Here is a 16,665-nt window from a genome sequence, read left to right as displayed (position 1 = left end):
GCCTCTCCTGCCTGTGATCGCCAAATGTTACATTCTCAGACCATTTAGGCCTTTATTAAACTTAGTGACAAAAAAACAAGTACAGCTTGTTCAATCTGCATTGCTGCTTAGTCCTTTCAGAGCAAACAACTCTGCACCTGTGTAATGAGAGCTGTCCCTTTTTTACCCTCTCATCAGAGCATAGGTAAATCTAACCCAGTGTGATGAGGCAGAGTAGCCCCGCACTGGTACAGCAGGGGTTAACCCTTCCTTCCTAGCAGAGGAAGCCCCACCCCGGAAGCTCTGCTGGGCATGCTCCAACTGGAGAACAGATATAAAAGCCTGCAGATCAGCTCACTCTGTGCTGACCTTTGGAGAAGAAGGACACATGCTGCTGGCTCCTGAAGAGAGAGAGCTTGCGTGCCAGGATCCAGGAGTCAGCCAAGCCGAGGCACTACCTGGGACCCCGACAGAGGAAGTCACAGGGAGAAACAGACCAGAAGACCCCCCTGATCCAGATGAACTGGTATTCATGTTAGGAAGTGAGCCAGGGGATCTATAGAGACAAACAGTGTTAGAGCTGTGGTGACGCTTGGCGTGTTGTGGGTGGATCCCTGCCAAGTGAGGGGCAAGGAGAGCTTGCCACTAACAGGGCCCTGGGTCAGGGCTTGGTGGAGAGGGCAGGCCCGAGTCCCCCTACCCCCTCACCCCCGAACCAGGAGGGATCTTGGATAGACTCTGCCCGCTAGGTTGAGCTACCCTGCCCATAGCGGGGGTGTATATGGACTCTGGCCACTAAGCTGTGCTGCCCTGCTTGTAAGGGGGTTTATATGGACTCTGACCACTAGGCCATGCTACCACACCTGACAGGGCTGACAGTGGAGAGGAAGGCCAAGAGGCCGTCACTGACTGCCCGCAGACAGGTGGACGTAGTGACTCGAGAGTGGTGAGATGTTGACACCACACCCTACCCCTGCCACAAAGGAGTGCTATGGTGCCCGACCTGCCACATCCAGACATTCTCTTACGAGTGCTACAACTGAGTGAAAGGGGAGCCCACACTCACTACTTCTGGTTTATTCCAGGACATCTTAGGTCGCAGCAATCAAAAGAGTAATGGTGAGAGATAGACACCAACAGAAGTTGGTCCAATAAAAATATTATCTCACCCAGCTTTCTCTTTCATAGACCTATACTAGAAAGTGGTATAGAGCCCAAAACAGTGGCAGCAACAGCAAAGAATGGTAGGAGGAACTAACATGGAACCACCTAGTCAGCTGCCCTGTAAAATTTAACAAAAAATTAGTCCAACGTCCTGCTCAGTATACAGGGCCTTTTCCCAGCCCATTCTCCAGCTGAAAGTCATTTGGGGGCTCTTTGGAATTTTCATCATGCACTTCTGTCTGTAAACAGTGTGCCTTTATTTCTTTATAATTAAGTCAGTGATTCTTATGAGGAAGTGGAAATTGAGACCATACACAACTATTCTGTTCCACTTTACACTTCTTTATTACAGAGGAAGGTTGGTTATACTATCTAGCACTCCACTGTAACATATAGGTATTGTACGTGCCTTTAAAGAGTGAGACAAAGTGAGTGAGATAATGTATCTTTTATTGGACCAACTTCTGTTGTGAGACAAGCTTCAGAACTGAAGACAAACTCTGTGCAAGCAAGAAAGCTTGTCTCTTTCACCAGAGAAGTTGGTTCATTACAAGCAGGGCTGGCTCTAGGCACCAGCTAAGGAAGCAAGTGCCTGGGGCGGCAAATCTGAAGGGGCGGCACTCTGTCAATTCTTGGGGCGGCATTCCGTTCCTCCCCCTCTGCCCTTCTTTGGCGGCAGCTTTTTCATTTTTCCTTCTTCAGCGGCACTTCGGTGGCAACTCTTTCTTTGTTTCTTCTTCGGCCGCAGTTCGGCGGCAGCTTTTTCATTTCTTCTTCTTCGGTGGCACTGCTGTGGCCGCTTATTTATTTTTTTTTTTTGTGCTTTGCTTTGCTGCTTGGGGCAGCAAAAAAGGTACAGCCGTCCCTGATTACAAGATATTACCCACCTTGTCTCTCTAGTATCCTGGGACCAACACAGCTACAACACATTAAATAGAGAGTCAGCTAGTGGTGCTCACTATGTTCCAAGTTTTAGAAACCAGTTAAAGCTGTAACATGTAGTATGTAGGTAAGTAGGCCTAACACAATAGAGGAGAACATAGGGCTGTCAGATGTAGAAGGGTATTGTCCTTCCCCAAGGTGAGCCAATTCAGGCAAAGAGCAGGCTGCCAGGAGCTTTAGTCGTGTGCAATTCCTAAACTCAATTAATCCATTCGTCACAACTTCCATCTTGCAGAGTTTATAAGATCAACTCCTGCACTTCCTTGAAGCTTCACTCAGTGCAACCTCACAGAACAAAACTGGCCTTTAGTGAGCTATGATCTTTGGTTTTCCAGATTTCAGAGTAGCAGCCGTGTTTGTCTGTATCCGCAAAAAGAACAGGAGTACTTGTGGCACCTTAGAGACTAACAAATTTATTTGAGCATAAGCTTTCGTGGGCTACAGCCCACTTCTTCGGATGCATGGAATGGAACATATATCTCCTATTAAGTTAATAGTTATACAGTTAAACACCCACACATATTTAATATGAAAAGAGAAGGATAATACAGGTACAAAAAAATGAAGATTATTTTTGTTTTACTTCCTCAGTGTGAAACTTTTTCCTGATGCTGACCCACAGGCTTGATGGCCTGCTCAGGTGAGTCATGGAGCTGAAGCCCAAGTCCCACTACCTGGGGCTGAAGCCTGGTTTATTTTGGTGAATCCTCTGAAACCAGTTTGCAGACCCCTGATGAGAACCACTGATATATAGGAATTGGGTAGTATCCCTTTAAATAGTTGTGCACTGTCTAGTGGCACCTACTGTGTTCTGTTTCAGGAACAATCCAGAGTTGTAGCATGTAGTTAGGCCTTGAATGTCTGTGTATAGTTCATGGTTATGACACCTAACTGAACCCATGTATTTGTTCATGTTATTACTGTATAAAGATACAATAACCACTTTTATGTGGAATCAGAGATTTTGAGACAAAGACTAGAAAAAAGTTAAGAGCTAAAGTAAATGTCACTAATCTATCTAGGTTCTACTCCAGTCCTCTATGCTGTGCTTTCAAGTAGTTTTTGATGCCTTTACTGATTTTTTTTTTAAATATCTGAAAGCCTAAAAGCTACTGTATTATTTTTGTTCTTTCACCTCTGAGAACAGGAAGGCTAAAGGTAGAAACTTAAGACCTGATAATATACGACGTTCTCCTGCACAGAGCCCCAGAGAAGTCAATACTGTTGTATTCAGGTGCAGGGATACACATGCACAGAACAACTTGCAGGATCAGGGCTCATGTAAGTAAGATCCCAGGGCTTTATAAGGGATATATGAGTCAGATATGCTTTGAATGATTAATGATGCCTCTGGCCCTCAAAAATGAGAAAAGCTATCTCTGTTTATTCCAAATAGGAGCTACCTATGAAGACAATAAGAAAATGGTTGACTTCATATGAAACACTTTGTCTAAGGACCCACTGATCACCCAAGTTCACGGGTTCCTTTCCCTAAGAAGAGAAACTAAAATACTAAAATATTGACTAGAGTATTGTTAATCATCTAGGCAAGAATCTCTCATAATTTGCATATGTATAAAACCTCTTTCTTCCTCCAAATCTATCTTAAAAAGTACTCTAAGGGTACGTCTACACTACAGGATTATTCCGATTTTACATAAACCGTTTTTTTAAAACAGATTGTATAAAGTCGAGTGCATGCGGCCACACTAAGCACATTAATTCGGCGGTGTGCGTCCATGTACCGAGGCTAGCGTCGATTTCCAGAGCGTTGCACTGTGAGTAGCTATCTCATAGCTATCCCATAGTTCCCGCAGTCTCCCCAGCCCATTGGAATTCTGGGTTGAGATCCCAGTGCCTGATGGGGCAAAAAACATTGTCGCGGGTGCTTCTGGGTACAGCCTCACCCCTCCCTCCATGAAAGCAGCAGCAGCAGCAGCCAACAGTTTCGCGCCTTTTTTCCTGGGTGAACTGTGCAGACGCCATAGCACAGCAAGCATGGACCCTGCTCAGCTCAAGACAGCAATCATGGACGTTTTAAAAACCTCGTACAGTCTCGTGCACTCAATGCTGAACCGGGGCCTGCAAAGCCAGGCGAGGAGGCGGCTACGGCAGCGCGGCGACGAGAGTGATGAGGATATGGATGCAGAATTCTGTCAAACTGCGGGCCCCTGCGCTTTGGAGATCCTGCTGGTAATGGGGCAGGTTCTAGCCATTGAACGCCAATTTTGGGCCCGGGAAACAAGCACAGACTGGTGGGACCGCATAGTTTTGCAGGACGATTCGCAGTGGCCGCGAAACTTTCGCATGCAGAAGGGCACTTTCATGGAACTTTGTGACTTGCTTTCCCCTGCCCTGAAGCGCCAGAATACAAAGATGAGAGCAGCCCTCACAGTTGAGAAGCGAGTGGCAATAGCCCTCTGGAAGCTTGCAATGCCAGACAGCTACCGGTCAGTCAGGAATCAATTTGGAGTGGGCAAATCTACTGTGGGGGCTGCTGTGATGCAAGTAGCCAAAGCAATCACTAAGCTGCTGCTACGAAAGGTAGTGACTCTGGGAAATGTGCAGGTCATAGCGGATGGCTTTGCTGCAATGGGATTCCCTAACTGTGGGGGGGCGATAGATGGAACCCATATCCCTATCTTGGCTCCAGAGCACCAGGGCACCCACTACATAAACCGCAAGGGGTACTTTTCAGTGGTGCTGCAAGCACTGGTGGATCACAAGGGACGTTTCACCAACATCCATGTGGGATGGCCAGGAAGGGTTCATGACGCTCGCATCTTCAGGAACACTACTCTGTTTAAATGGCTGCAGCAAGGGAATTACGTCCCAGACCAGAAAATAACAGTTGGGGATGTTGAAATGCCTGTCGTTATCCTGGGGGACCCAGCCAACCCCTTGATGCCATGGCTCATGAAGCCATACACAGGCAGCCTGGACAGTAGTCAGGAGCTGTTCAACTACAGGCTGAGCAAGTGCAGAATGGTGGTAGAATGTGCATTTGGCCATTTAAAGGCGCGCTGGCACACATTACTGACTCACTCAGACCTCAGCCAAACCAATGTCCCCATTGTTATTGCTGCTTGCTGTGTGCTCCACAATCTCTGTGAGAGTAAGGGAAAGACCTTTATGGCAGGGTGGGAGGCTGAGGCAAATCACCTGGCCGCTGATTACGCACAGCCAGACACCAGGGAGGTTAGAAGAGCACATCAGGAAGCAGTGCGCATTAGAGAAGCTTTGAAAACCAGTTTCATCACTTGCCAGGGTACAGTGTGACTGTGTTTCTTTCTCCTTGATGAAACCCTCCCCACCTTGATTGACTCATTCACTGTAAGCCACCACCACCCCCTTCGATCACATCTTGCTTTCTAAGGAAATAAAGTCACTCTCGTTTAAAAATCATGTATTCTTTATTACTTAATTATAAAAAGAGGGAGAGAACTGACAAGGTAGCCTGGGTGAGGTTTCGGAGGAGAATAGTAGGGAAGTAAAAGGCCACTATAAAAATTTCATAATTTCATAATAATGAGAGCCTTTTGGTTGGGCTGTCCACTGGGGTGGAGTGGGCGGGTGCACGGAGCCTACCCCCCACGATTTCTTACTTGTCTGGCGGGTGAGGAGGCTAAGGAACATGGTGAGGGGGGAGGGTGGTTATACAGGGGCTGCAGCAGCACTCTGTGATCCTGCTGCTATTCCTGAAGCTCCACCATACGCATGTCAGTTTGATCACGCAGCAGCCCCAGAGTTGCATCCCGCCACTGCTGATCTTCCTGCCACCACCTCTCATCTCGAGCATCTCTCCTCTCATCTCGAGCGTCCTTCCTGTCCTCACGGTCACTGGCATCTTTCCTGTACTTTGCTACCACGTCCTTCCACTCATTCAGATGCGCTCTTTCATTGCGGGTCACTTCCATGATTTCCGAAAACATTTCTTCTCGCGTCTTTTTTTTCCGCCGCCTTATCTGAGATAGCCTTCGGGATGGAGTAGGGATGCTTGAAAAATTTGCAGCTGCATGAGGGAGGGAAAAAAGGGAGAGAAGTATTTAAAAAGATACATTTTAGAGAACAATGGTCATACTCTTTCACGGTGAACAACACTATTCACCTTACATAGCACATGTGTTTTCACTACAAGGTCACATTTTGCTTCTTAATATTGAGTGCCTGCGGCTTTGGTGTTACAGATCACAGACGCAGGTCCGGGCATCAGAATTCTGCTTGCATGCAACCATGGTAAGCCATTGTCTTTCGTCTTCTGCAGCCTTCATCTATCCAGCGCCCTCCTTTCCCAAATAGCAAGCAAAGCCCATTGAGAGCTGCTTCTTTCCTGTTAACGTGCAGCAGCAGAAACCACCCCGTGGCTGGTATCATGGAAGATCACTGCTAAACATCCCCCTTTCCACCACCACCCCCGAACCATGTGGCTGGTAGCAGGAAAGATCCCTGCTAGCCAAACACGGAACAGCGCAGCGCCAATCATGCCCTCCCCTTCCCCCCGCTTGGCTACCTGCAGGGAAGGATTTCTTTTAAGCAACAGGCAAACAGCCCAGTAGGAATGGCCATCTCTGTTCCCTTACTTAAATTCCTGAATTTCAACCAGGTTTCCATGAACGATATCGCTCTCCTGAGGATAACACAGCGAGATAAAGAACGGATGTTGCTTGAATGCCAGCAATCACCGGGACCATACGCAGCTAGGCTTTGTCATGCAATGATACCAGATTACTTGCGACATGCATGGCGTGGTCAAGTGTCCTACCATGGAGGACGGAATAAAGCAGCACTGCCCAGAAACCTTCTGCAAAGGCTTTTGGAGTACCTCCAGGAGAGCTTCATGGAGATGTCCCTGGTGGATTTCTGCTCCATCCCCAGACATGTTAACAGACTTTTCCAGTAACTGTACTGGCCGCGAATGCATCCCAAGTCCTCAGGCCAAATTAATCATTAAAAAATGCTTGCTTTTAAACCATGTCTTATATTTACTAGGTACACTCACCAGAGGTCCCTTCCATGGCTTCATTGTCTGGGATAGTTGCTTGGAGGTCTGGGAGGGTAATTCCGTCAGGGTGAGAAAAAGCTCCTGGCTGTTGGGGAGAACAGAGTGCTGTGTGCTCTCTACAAGCTCGTCCTCCTCTTCCTCCTCATCTTCCCTATCCGCAGAATCCTCAGCCATGGCTGCGATTACCACCCCCACCTCGGAATCCACGGAAAGGGTGGGGTAGTGGTGGCGGACCCCCCTAGAATTGCATGCAGCTCATCATAGAAGCGGCATGTTTTCGGCCCTGCCCCGGACCTTCCGTTTGCTTCTTTGGTTTTTTGGTAGGCTTGTCTGAGCTCTTTAATTTTCACACGGCACTGTACTGAGTCCCTGGTGTGGCCTCTCTGCATCATGGCCTTGGAAATTTTTTCAAATGTTTTTTCATTTCGTCTTTTGGAACGAAGTTCTGTTAGCACAGAATCCTCTCCCCATACAGTGATCAGATCCAGTACCTCCCGTGCGGTCCATGCTGGAGCTCTTTTTCGATTCTCAGGAGACTGCATTGTTACCCGTGCTGATGAGCTCTGCATGGTCACTTGTGCTGATGAGCTCTCCACGCTGGCCAAACAGGAAATGAAATTCAAAAGTTCACGGGGCTTTTCCTGTCTACCCGGCCAGTGCATCTGAATTCAGATGGCTTTCCAGAGCGGTCACAATGGTGCAATGTGGGATAGCTCCCGGAGGCCAATACCGTCGATTTGCAGCCACACTAACCCTAATCCAACATGGCAATACCGATTTGAGCGCTACTCCCCTCGTTGGGGAGGAGTACAGATATCAGTATTAAGAGCCCTTTATATCGATATAAAGGGCTTCGTTGTGTGGACGGGTGCAGCGTAAAATCGGTTTAACGCTGCTAAATTCGGTATAAACGCGTAGTGTAGACCAGGCCTAAGTTACCAAGCTATTACGACACCCTGTTTTCTTATGCAAAGTGTTTTTACCCCAAAGTATAAACCATATTTTGTTTTCCTTGTAAATTACATATTCCATGTAATCTTTCACCCCAAATTTGGATCTGCAAATTTGTTTACTTTGTGAGTCAGATCGTCTTCCTTCTATATGCTTATGAACAATGAAAGAATGTATAGAATATGTCCCCTATATTTAGAAGATAAAGATTTTGTTGGTTTTCAGTGTAAATAATTGTTGCATTCTAGAAGTAGTAGGAATTGTCTGGCACAATGAAGAAGAAATGTTAAGATATAAACCAGGATATAATTTTGGGATACTTAAAGAAATTGCTTGAAATGGGGAATCCCAATGGATAGTATGTGCTAATAATGAAATACAGAAATGAATCAAACTTAAAAAGTATCCTATAAAAGTATCCAAAAAGGGCTAAAGAAATGTGTTTTATATCATTGCCATATACTGGATACCAATAGAAGCATCAGAGAAATTCAGATGAAATCTGAGCATCCAGTTGGCACATGCCCAATGAGAATAAGAAGGTGGCACCATCCTACAAGCCCTGAAACTAGCATATATAAAGCGAAGTCACCATGTGCTCAAGAGAGTTGACTGAACCCAATAAGTACCTGAAAAAGTGCGACCAATGCCAGGACCAACTATGCAGAAAGGACTCTCCCCAACTCCAGGTTTAAGAGGAAAAAGTAAGGGGTAGAATTTTATTTAAAAGATTGTATTTCCTCATATTCTTTAATATAAATACCTGTATGTTATCTCTCTGAGTCTACACTCAGTGAGACCTTCAGGAACCATATTTAAGATTATAATGCCTTTATAAAGAAAATTGACCTAAGAGAGATTGAAAAGAATTGTTTTAGGCAATTGCTCTTAATATTCTCAACTTATCCCTTTCGGGTCAATCTAGTCAAAGTCACCCCAAAATTGTCTTTAAAATGCTTTAAAGACAAGTGCAGCCTCAGAAACATGAAAAATGTGCTAGGTACTAAAGAATCAAAAATTGCTGATCATAAGTAAAAGTAATAAGATATATTAGTAATTTGCATTGTTCCTTGATATAACTTTTGAGCCTCAATTATAGTCTGTGATAATTGTTTTCAAGACTCTATTGTAAGTGCATAGTACACAAATTGGTTGTGTCCACATTTGAGTGGTGAACTATTGATTATATATTAATGTAGTTCTGGTTGAATTAATACATAGTTGGTTGGTTAAGAATAAGCAAGTGTTATGCTTCAAGAGATACTGTTCAAATTAAAACTTGACATGAAAAGAACCAAGTGTTAAACTAGTAAGCTAATGTTCCCTGGACTCAATAAAAATGGGTTATCATATTGGATCCTATTATATATTGCAAACCTTTTTAGATTTCAGCTTTAAAATCTGACACTCTGGCAAATTCATAAATTTGACCTCCTTTCGTGTTTATTCTTAGCAAATTTTAGAGTATTTGGGAGTGAATTAAGATAACTATTGTGATAACTGGACTTGCAATTTTGCCCTAATTGTGAATGCAACTCACTCACAAAGAAGTGAGTGAAAAGTCAGAATAACCTAAAACAACAAATTTTGATGGGAAAGGTGCAAAAGCAATACAGATTGACTTAGTCCAAACAAAAAAGGCCTGCTGGTATAATTCTAGGAATGTATTAAGATCATGACTGGTAAACAAAAACAGCGTGACATCAACAATCAATGAATCAAAGTGGGAGTGTCAAAAATTAGTCCTAACTGATGGACAAAATAATGGTTCGACCCTATCATGGTTCTCAAAAAGCTGGTTATTGGCAGTAGTGATTGTGGCTGACTAAAGAGGCAAGCTCCACCATGTTTCCCACCTCCACCATCTCCTGGGACTCTGGAATCCAGTATGACAACAATTGGCCTTTCTTATCATACTCCCAAAAGAGGTCCTGACCAGACTGGGCCAGAGAGAGAGGGAGCCAGATGACATTGCTACCTCTACGGGTTCAAGCTGAATCCAAAATCCCACCTGGATGTAAGACTTTGTCATCCCACTCCACCCAATGCCCCCTAAATAGTGTCCTTTTTCTTCCCTATCTTAATTCTTCTCTTTCCTAGCTCTCTCCTTTTTCCTTATGCCTTATAAGAATCTGGCTTAGCTTATCAAGATTGTATATTTTGCATCATTGCTGTGAACCTGTGACCATAAAGAGGCACCTAAATGCAATGCCTTAAACAGCTCTATGCTTCTACTGGGTTGTCAGGTGTCTGAGAATATATCTACACAACATTTTAGACTGAGCCTCCCAGCCTAAGTCAACAGATTTGGGCTGGTGAGTTTCATGCTAGTGCTCTAAAAATAGCTGTAGAGACAGAACTTTAAAGTTGTGTCCTGGGTTGGCAGAGAGCTGTCACTACAGCTATTTTTAGAGCACTAGCATAAGTTTTTCTAGGCCAAATCTGTCAATGTTGGCTGGGAGGATTGCTCCAAAACACTGTGTTGACGTACCCTGAGTAGCTTGCAAAACCATGTTCTATGACTGTTTCTCCAGCAGTGAGGTTGCCAGTTAATGTCAACCTCAGAGACAAAAGCTGCATGTTCCATCGTTGTTCTTTTTTATTCCCTGTTTGTGTTTGTCTTGTTTTGTCTTCTAGGAAACAAGGCTGGACTTTAACAACAGCAGCAACAACAAAAACTTCAGTCCATTGTAAGTAACCTCATATTTCTCTAAAAAGGATAGTTATAACCATCTAAGGGACTGTGAAAGGTGGTTTTTTTTTTCCTTCTAAAAACTCTCTCCAGCTAAAGGGAAAGGGAGCAAGAGATGTTAAAATGAAAGCCTTATTTAATACTGCACATTTGAAATGCTTTCACTGTTTTTTCGCCCTTCGCTTCTGTATCTTCAATAAAAAGTTAAAAGGATTTGTAATGGTATGTTTGCCATGGTACTAAGCAGTCTGAGGTCTCTGTATACAAAACCTTCTTTAAAACTGGTTAACGCTGGAGAGTGCCTGGGTTATGTTAATACTTTTGGCTCTATGGGCTCATATATTTAATCAAAATTAATATATCAAGTCTAGGATATCTACTTTAAACACTAGGGTAGGGGGATATTACACATTATAATTACATTTTACCCTACTTTAAACAACAGTCAGCTATGATCTGGGAAGAGAATCACCGGTTTCATGACACTTTGTATTTATATTCTTTTCTTGTGTTGTATCATTCCACATTATTCCAGTTTGTTTCTCTAGATTGTAAACCCCAAAGAGCAGAGAACTTTTCACTTGTATGGCACGGCTCTTCTCCTGGACAATGGCAGACACACTTGTGATGATATAAACAAAGGGTAAATACACAATCAAGAAGCAAAATTGTAAATAATTTTAAAAGTTAACAGTTATCATTTTCATAGATTACCCCATGACAGTTATAGCTATTTCCTTCCATAGCCTGGAAAAAAATATTAAATGAAGTTGTACTTCCTTAAATGACATTTAAGTATTTTAAGTTATTGTTTTAAAAATGCAAATGTTTGTGTATTACTGGGTGATAGCATGGAACATCTTAATGCAGAAGACAGAATTAATGCAATCCCTGAGAAGTACGGTGACCTTCAAAAGACCGTTGAACAATGTAGCAGGCACAAATAATCTTTTGGGAAGTGGAATTCCTAGGATGTACCTGGGAGGAGGGAATTGCAAACTGCCACCTAAAGACTCAGCCTTTGAAGCTTCATCCTTTGTCTGCTACCACCTGTTACAAGAGGACAGAGCTTCAAAGACAAATTATATAAAAAAGTAACTGACTTACTGTTGGTAATCACAGGAAAATCCCTGGGTGGGATTTGAAGGACTGTGTGCTATCTAGAGCCCTTGTTGGAGTCAGGGGTAAGCTTATTAACATGCATGTAGCTTTTTTTATTACTTTATGTTTTCTCTGTAATGCTTTTACTTTTAAGAATAAATGTGCTTGCTTACAAAGAGCTGTGTAATAGCCTAACTGTGGCAATTACCCGGTGTACAGTCTCTGAGGAGAAAAGTAAAGGAGACTGGCTTAGCAGCCTGACTTCTTTGTAGAGGACATGGTATAGGCAAGAAGCTGTGCAGTATGGAAATATCCTGATCAGGAGGGACAGAGACATGGGTCTCTGACCAAGAGAGGTGATGGCTGAGGAACTGAGAGCCTAGGCTGGGTGTTGTAGTATCATTAAACAAATTAAATTTGATTCTAGGAATCCTCATTACTATTGCAAAGACATTGTAGTTGCTATATTAGTTATTTTAATCAAACTCCATTTCCATCCCTCAAAAAATGTTGCTTTTTTTGTTCTGGAGGATGCTGCTGCTTCTATTCCTCTTTCCTACAGCAGTATTTCACATTCACTACAATAATGCTTTGCACTTCTATAGTGCTGTTCATGTTTAAAACACTATATGGATTCTGTCTTAATGCCATCAATGACAATGGAGAAACTCACAGTGATCTAAATGAGATGAGGACTGGACTGTATTTTATCACAACACCCCTAAGAGTAGGTATATAAGTAGGTAGGAGTATCATTTTAGAAAGAGTGGGAAATGAGACACGGGACTCTGTTAGATCAGTGTAAATCAGAAGCAATGTCAATGGACTATACCAGTGTAAAATTCTTGCAAGGTGAAATTGGAAACAGGCAAAGAGGGATTTGCCAAAGACAAACAAGGTGTTTCTAGTATCACTGGGATCAGAACTCCTTACTGACACACTGTTACTTAACATAGAACCAACCAACTGCTTTTCCACCAGAATGATGGCCTAGCTCCATTCTTTGGAGTTTATAGCAAGTAATCGTGTTCTTAAAAATTACTAAAAGTGTTGAAGTAATAGTGTCATGGTTACAGGGCTAGCTGCACTTCTGACCCTTTCCTGATCTCTGAGTGCACCCCCTGGCATGTAAGGCCTCATGCCTCTGCCTATCCTATGGTAGAGTTCTACAATTGTCCCACTTTTAGAGGGGCTACCAGAGCCAGTGTATCAACCAGACTTACCCTGCTGGTCTAATTGAGTTTGGACAACATGAAGTTCTTCCCTTTGGGAGTCTGTGACCAGTGGTATTCCATGACAAAACACCTTCTTAAAACCAAAGTATTCATTTTAACAGTAGGAACAAAATATTTAGAGAGGATTTTAAAACAATAAAGAGTGTCCACGCATCTATATTACCTAAAGGCTTACCATACCCTGATGTTAACCTAGACATGTCTAACTTCTTCAGATATACCAATGAATGCATGTCACATTCTAGTTCCTCCAAACAACTACCTCTCCCTCTTGTGAGGGAGTACCTTCTAACCCTGCCAGAGTACTTTTGTTCTTGTGAGTTTCAAGCTTTGTCCCTTCTGGAGAACACTTGGTTTTGTAGGTTGGCTGTGGAGGAAGTGAAACCTTTGATGCTAACAGTTCATTTATTAACAATCCCCAATTGTTTGCAGAGAGGTGGCTTATCCTGAGCAACTGTATCTCTTCCTGCTTTTTTTCCTGGATACTCCCCCATCCTATTAACTATCCCAACATATTCCTACAGTAAATGTCCCAATAACTGGATCAACATAGGGTTTTAAGACATTGTTAGAGAACAGCTCCTATCATCACAGAGAATTTAGGAAAAGCTAAGAAAAATACATAATTTTATATGGAAAGATTTTTGTGTGTATAAATGTTATGAATGCTGTTTTATTTTTTACTCAACTCTTTTGCATAAGAACATATAATAAGTTTCCTACAGCTTTGCTCTCCACGCTCAATCATATAGATACTGGACTGTAATTCAGATTACAATGTGGCATAATACTATAATGAGTTTATGGTCACCAAAGGGTGACGGCAGGCTGCAGCTACTCAGATCTTGAAGGCAAGGAAATTGGCCCTAACTGTGCTGAATTACTGAGCACGAGCACCTCGGCAAAGCTACTATCCAGGTAGAAAAAGCAACCCTAAATACTACTTGGGAACAGAAGGCTCTATAAAGTATATTTTGCTGTTTGTGTCTTTTTTAAAAGGATTGATTAATAGAGGTCAGAGCTCAAGAATAAATGCTGGGAAAAGGTTGACTTGTTTTCCTATTTCTACATGAGATAATTGACACAGTAAATAAGTTCCTTTAGCTTCCATGTGGCATCCTTTCTGGGATATGAAGGGGAAATCTGTTTATATTTTAGCCTTATAGCTACAGAAGATTATGCTGCTTTTTTGTGCTCTTGAAATAGGGAATCCAGTTCTCCTGAATAAATCCAGTGTTACCTGAGTCTGTTTATCTGATGCTGAAAACACGGTGCAAAGTAGGGAATAATTGGAATACACTTTTTGTTGACTGTTCAATTTGTAATGGTGAGACAAGGTGGGTGAGGTAATACCTTTTATCTACACAGAGCTGCTCTTCAGGCCTGCTCTGGAGAGCTGTATGTAGCTTGAAAGCTTGTCTCTTTCACCAACAGAAGTTAGTCCAATAAAAGATATTATCTCACCCATCTTGTCTCTCCATTATCTTGGGACCAACACGTCTACAACACTGCAAACAATCTGTAATGGTGTCCATTGCCGGGGATGTGCCTTATGCACATTAAAAACAATGAAAATATAAATTATAGAAGATGTATAATAATTTTAAAGACAAAAATTATGATCTATTGATCAAATGACTCAGTGATTGGCTACATGTCTGTAAACAATAGGGTTTAAATAGACTTGCTATACTGACTTGGGCAAACCTGAGAGCACGGAACGGCAACCTTTGGCATGCGGCCCACCAGGGTAAGGACCCTGGTGGGCCGGGCCGCTTTGTTTACCTGCCGTATCTGCAGGTTCAGCCGATCGCGGCTGCCACTGGCCACGGTTCACTGCTACAGGCCAATGGGGGCTGCTGGAAGCGGCGCTGCCTGAGGGATGTGCTGGCTGCTGCTTCCCACAGCCCCCATTCGCCTGAAACAGTGAACCACGGCCAGTGGGAGCCGTGATTGGCTGAACCTGTGGACGCAGCAGGTAAACAAACTGGCCCGGCCCACCAGGATGCTTTCCGTGGTGAGCCGCGTGCCAGAGGTTGCCGATCCCTGCCTGAGAGTCATGAATGTGCTCAGTACTATTGAGCAAAGGGAAAAGACACAGTACTTGTTTCATGGAGGCTGTAATTTACACTGATCTGAAAAATACAAACTATGGAGGCCAACTCTAGGTCTCACTGATCTCAGTGAGAAATGAATAGAGACTTAAAGTGGTAAAAGGCAGACTCACAGCCATGATCCAGTCATCTTAATTTTTTCCTACATCTTATGTGTTGATCAGAAGCTAGACTGCTTCCTTTCCCTTATCAGAAACTGGGAAATAACAAAAACAACAAGGAATCTGGTCGCACCTTAAAGACTAATGGATTTATTTGGGCATAAGCTTTCATGGGTAAAAACGCCACTTCTTCTCCATGCATCTGAAGAAGTAGGTTTTTTACTCATGAAAGCTTATGCCCAAATAAATCTGTTAGTCTTTAAGGTGCAACCAGACTCCTTATTGTTTTTGTGGATACCAAACAACATGACTACCCCTCTGATCCTTGGGAAATAATAGATATTGCAATATAAATATTCAAGAAAAGGCACAGATAGATCTGATTGCCATCCACATATAGATGGTGCTGTAGGCCAAAATGTCTCACTGTCTCCCCTAGCAACACTAGATAGTCATTAAACACAGGCAAGAAAGGACAAATGTTGGTGGTACTCTGTGTGCAAGAGCACTTGGGAAGGAAGAGCAAGTACATATTTTCAAGCGCATGTGTATTATTGAATAGTACAAACAGCCCAAGAGTAAAAATTGGATGCTTAACAGATGGATATTCTTGGGGTTAAAGACACTGAAGTGGGAATTAGGAGATATGGGTTTATTTCCCAGTTCTGACACAGCCTTGATGGTTGACATTATACTCAGGCCCATATCCTCAGAGGTACTTAAGGACCAGTCATTTATTTCAATGGGAGATAGGCACCTAAATACCTTTGAGGATCTGAGACTTAACCTTTGTTGCTTCAATTCCCCATCCTCAACATGAGGATAATTCTTCCCTATCTAAGAGGGGTGGCAAGGCTCAATCCATCAAAGATTGTGAGATGTTGAAATACTCCAGTGATGAATCACCTGAAGAAGCCTATAAATAAAGAATGTATTCATTTAGTGAAGGTGGAGAGGAACTATTTGATCTGTTGTGGTGACATCCTACTGCAGGAGGTAGTGTAATGTACTCTCTATATATGTGCAGCATTACTCTCTAGTTCTTTTCCCAGAGGGGATAGGAAACCTATTAGCAGTAGCTAGGAGAGATAATTTTAGTTCAAGTGGTAGAGGTATATGATTTTGAAGATGAAAGACCAGGGTTCCACTTCCACCTCTGCTGGTCTGTCACTTATATAGTAATTCTGTCTGTTTGCAGCATATCGATTACATATAAATCCCTAATACAAGTCCTCTCTAGTACAGATTTTACTGTATTACTAATTAACACTTTGTGCTTTTACTGCTATCCTTAATTAAACTTTTTGGGTACAAATGACATTTTTGCTGATAAATATTACTCTCAGATTCAGTTAATAAATTCTGTTAACTGTTTATTCAGTTA

The 16,665-nt window shown here is 42.9% G+C and overlaps 2 long non-coding RNA genes across 3 annotated transcripts; both read left to right on the top strand.

The window, feature by feature from the left end:
- Positions 1 to 364: 364 nt before the first annotated feature.
- LOC120401544 lies at positions 365 to 3,289 on the top strand. The gene is made up of 3 exons (XR_005596524.1): positions 365 to 505; positions 2,677 to 2,725; positions 3,233 to 3,289. It is a non-coding gene; the product is annotated as an uncharacterized LOC120401544 (long non-coding RNA).
- A 6-nt stretch (positions 3,290 to 3,295) lies between these two features.
- Positions 3,296 to 11,810, top strand: LOC120401543. 2 transcript variants are annotated; one of them, XR_005596522.1, is made up of 4 exons: positions 3,296 to 3,366; positions 10,676 to 10,728; positions 11,266 to 11,373; positions 11,581 to 11,810. It is a non-coding gene; the product is annotated as an uncharacterized LOC120401543 (long non-coding RNA). The 2 variants fall into 2 exon arrangements; XR_005596523.1 differs by having other exon boundaries at positions 3,324 to 3,366; positions 11,279 to 11,373.
- Positions 11,811 to 16,665: the final 4,855 nt, after the last annotated feature.

This window comes from Mauremys reevesii, linkage group 3 (assembly GCF_016161935.1).
Source record: "Mauremys reevesii isolate NIE-2019 linkage group 3, ASM1616193v1, whole genome shotgun sequence".
Lineage (NCBI taxonomy): Eukaryota > Metazoa > Chordata > Testudines > Geoemydidae > Mauremys > Mauremys reevesii.
The sequence above is the reverse complement of the archived record's forward strand: the minus strand, read 5'-3'. Positions and strand labels throughout refer to the sequence as shown.